At 46.2% G+C, this 3962-nt stretch overlaps 1 long non-coding RNA gene across 1 annotated transcript; it reads left to right on the forward strand.

The window, feature by feature from the left end:
• The first annotated feature begins 611 nt into the window (after positions 1–611).
• On the forward strand, positions 612–1545 carry LOC116094231. The gene is made up of 2 exons (XR_004120008.1): positions 612–711; positions 1278–1545. It is a non-coding gene; the product is annotated as an uncharacterized LOC116094231 (long non-coding RNA).
• The last annotated feature ends 2417 nt before the right edge of the window (positions 1546–3962 follow it).

A 3962-nucleotide genomic window follows, 5' to 3' on the forward strand; every position in this document is an offset into this window, starting at 1 on the left:
CCTCTGGTTTAATGAGTGGCTCCTAATAGACTCTTAAAACGGACATTTGATTCTTCGGTAGGGAAGACAATGCTGACAGCCTTCTCTTTCTGTTTTGTTGTGTTTCTAGAGTCTTCCTGGCCTTGTACCAAAGCTCAAGAAGCTGCTGACAGTGTGACAGTGGACAACCGCTTGAATTTCTGCCCTTCAGCTGGCACTTTGTACCCCGGACTGGAGGACTCTGGACAGCACATCCCACCCTCACCTGAAGCACACGGAGGCACAGAGGGTGATGTCCTGCTTGTGCTTCTAAACATGGAAATTCCACCAAGAACTTAAGGACAAGAACCTATTACTTTATGAAATCAGACCACTCTACAGAGTCACATACAAACCTGATTGCGTTCAGGGGAAGAGATAGGCAGATTCTGTCAAATTGGATTTAAAATGTATTAGAGGCTCTAAGTGTTTGAGGGAACCCTAGGGCTATGCTGAGTGGGAATCTTACAGAGAGAAAAAGTGCATGCCTAAAAATTCCGCGTGGTTCATACTTCCATTCACTTCATCATAAAGCGAACCCATTGTGTGCTCAGCAGTGCTTCAGTGCTGAGTGATAAGAAGACAAATAATAGGCAAGACTCTGCGTGCACGTGTGTGTGTGTGTGTGTGTGTGTGTGTGTGTGTGTGTGTGTGTGTAGCTGGGGATCCAACCGAAAACCTTCTGCATGAGAAGTAAGTACTCCAACCCAGGCACAGAGATAGAGAAATAAGCTACATGCTGTGCGTTTTTGAAGGTAGAGAATGTGCTGAGAAGTAGGCAGGGCCTCTCCTGGAGTACCTGCATTTAGATCAGGCATCTGTGTGCATGAGAACATATAAGGTTCACTCCTTCAAACTCAGCCAGCCCTGCCCCAGTATGGCAGTAATAATTTCCTCACCTTGCCGGGTCTATTGCTGAGACCTACCCGAGCTGTGTCCCTCTTGCTCAGTTGACATCCCTCCCTCCCTAACCCCTCATGGTCACAATGGCAGGAGAGGCTCACAGGGAAGGCTCTGGTGGAAGAGTTGGGGGACCACTTTGGTATTATGGGATGGGAAGTTATTCCAAGCACACAGAGCAGGAAAATCTATCCCCTTTCACCCCCAGAAGTGACATGCCTTTCCTGTCCTCATCTGCTTCTTCTGCCCTTCTTCCTGTTGCCTCCAACGTGTGGCTCCAGGAAAATCAAGTGTCTCTAAGGCCAATTGTCCATGGCCATGGAGAAAGCACACAAAGTGACATTTTCTCTGAATTACAGCTGGTGCAGGAGAGATGGCTGCTTTACATATGTCAGCTTCACGATGCCTGGGGAAGTGGCTGTGCTAAGCTGTAACAACAGCGCTCCATGCCACCAGGCAGCAAATGGATTTTGGTTCCGCTTTAATTTCTAGCAAACGGCCATGCCTACGCCACATCCATCAGCAGGAGCCGATTCCACTGCTGAATTAACAGCCTTGTTTAATGGCCGCCTTGCTGCTCATCACACCTCTGTTTGATTAAATTGTTATATAAAGAGAAATGTTTTGGCAATAACTATCTGCCAGGAATTTCAATCATGTCCTGGGACCACCATTGCTGAATCATGGTTCTTTCCTTTTCAAGAAATAAAAATTTTATCGCCACTGGTAGGGCAGACTTGGGGGCATAGGGAGAAAGAGTAGAAATGGAAATAGCAACAATGGGCAGGAGGCTCCAGGCCTGTGTTCGTTTGAATGGAATGTCCCCCATAAGCTCTAGATTTGAATACTTGGTCTCCAGTTGGTATCACTGTTTGGGTAGGTTTTGGAGATGTGGTGTTGCTGGAGGAAGTATGTCCACTTGCCGGAGGAAGGCTATCTTTGAAGGTTTCAAAAGCCATGAACTAGTCTCTGTTTCCCCATTGTGTTTTGAGATGTGAGCTCTCAGCTGGTCCTGCTGCCATTTCAGCTGCCTGCTGCCCCATATTCCCTGCCATGATAAACTTTTATCTGTCTGGAACTGTAAGCCCCAAACAACTCTTTTCTTCCATAAGTTGCCTTGGTTGTGTTGTTTTATTACAGCAATAGAAAAGTCACACACCGAGGTACAAGTGAGAGAGCCTGTCATGCCTCCCAAACTTGTTCCTGGGTCTTTAAGGGAAGACCTCCTCTCTTCTTGGAAGAGAGAAAGACCAGAGTCATTAGACATATGCTCTCTCAACCTCAGCCAAGTAACTCTGGGATATCCAGAAGGAACAGGATGCCAAGAACAAAGGAGAGCAGTGCTATTTGCTTGTGGATTTTGAAGACCTCTGGAAGCATGTATTGCCCTACTGCTCTAGGTCATCTAGGTACTTTCTGTATCTTAAACCACATGATCCACATAAGGAGCTAGTGAGAATGCCATTGTCATCTCTGTTTTAGCCACGTGTAAAGGGGACAGCAGAGAGAAGTGAAACAGGTAGACCAGCTCATATGAGTAAGAGGGTGGCTGAACCAGGATTTGCCCCAGGGTCTGGCTCCAGAGTCTTTCTCAGAACCTCCACCTGACAGCATCAAGTTTATGAGGCAGCAAACCCTTCCCAGCTGCTGCCTACTCCACTGTGAGCTAAATATGTTATAAAGTATTGGAACTGGAAGATAATTAGATGTGGGTCTTGCCTCAAAGGAAATTGTGATATAATTGGGGCAGGAGAAACACCTGCAAAGGGCTCAAAAGTAATGAAAAAGGACCACAAACAAACTGACAAAACACTGTATATATATATATATATATATATATATATACACATATATCTCCTTTGTTCTCAGAAAGCAGAGAGCTATCATCCTCTCTACCTCTGGCTTTAATGACTAAGCAGAACCAGCTTGTGATTAGAACTGGAGGATGGGAATGGATGGATGGATGTATGTAACATCAACAGTGATCATTAGAAAGAATATGCAACTATTTTAATGTGGCTTTCTGGGAATGGTCAACTTGCCAAACCCTGAAGACCGGGCATATTTGAATGGGAAACAGAGGAAGGGAAGTCAAGGTCATCATTGTCATGGCTCCAGTCTTTCCAGGAGCCAAGGGGAAGCAGGTGTAAATCAGGTGCCCTGAGGTGATCCCTGTGCCTGGTAGAGACTCCACTGTGACCAGGCTGTGGAAGGGACATCAACAAATTGCTCATTGGCATTGGCTGTGGTAGGATATCAAGTTGATATGTGCAAATGTGGACTAGAAGCCGAATAGCTCTTTGACTCAACATGAGTAGCTCTGCCTTCAGAGTGGGGAGAGGAAGAAATGAATAAACCTTCCAAGAAACCAATTAACCCACAGACAGTTCATACTGTTGTTCTAATACTGACAGAACAGGATAACAGACACATGGTTCAGAGACAGCTCATCAGGATACAAAGTAGACCAGGTTAATCAGTTCTCTCTAGTAGATAATGAAGCTGTTTCATTTTATTTTGGTTTGTATCATGTGGTGTTCCCAAGGCATTGTGAGTACAAGGATGGCATCTTGCCAGAGAGAGGGATAGAAAGACAGAGAGCAAGCTGGAAGCAAGGAGTCTTGCCCCCACAACTTGTCTTCATTACAGTCCATAGTCAAGCATGTGTCATGGGAAAGGGGAAGTGGTGAGCTTTCATTGCCTTCAAAGGGCATCGAGAACCTCGGGCTGAATCACAGTTTACGGCTGTGCATACCAATCAGCAAGGAAGACGATGATTTGCTTTGTCATTAAGTCATAACTTTTCTGCACACGTACACAGTGTCCCCTAGGATGCCCTGACTCAAACGCCAGAGCCACTGTGGATTCAGGGAGCTTGAAAATGGAGTTAATTGTCCTCGGGGAGAGACTGCTGAGGTCCGAAGCTTGGGGCCGTACCACTGTCTCCCTTTCTCTGGCTCTTGTGCTGGGCTAGCTTCATTAATCCACTCCCGTTCTATCTACTACTCTGTGTCTCAAGCCCTGCTGGGACTTCCAGGCCCCTC

Source organism: Mastomys coucha, unplaced genomic scaffold (genome assembly GCF_008632895.1).
Source record: "Mastomys coucha isolate ucsf_1 unplaced genomic scaffold, UCSF_Mcou_1 pScaffold16, whole genome shotgun sequence".
Classification (NCBI taxonomy): domain Eukaryota; kingdom Metazoa; phylum Chordata; class Mammalia; order Rodentia; family Muridae; genus Mastomys; species Mastomys coucha.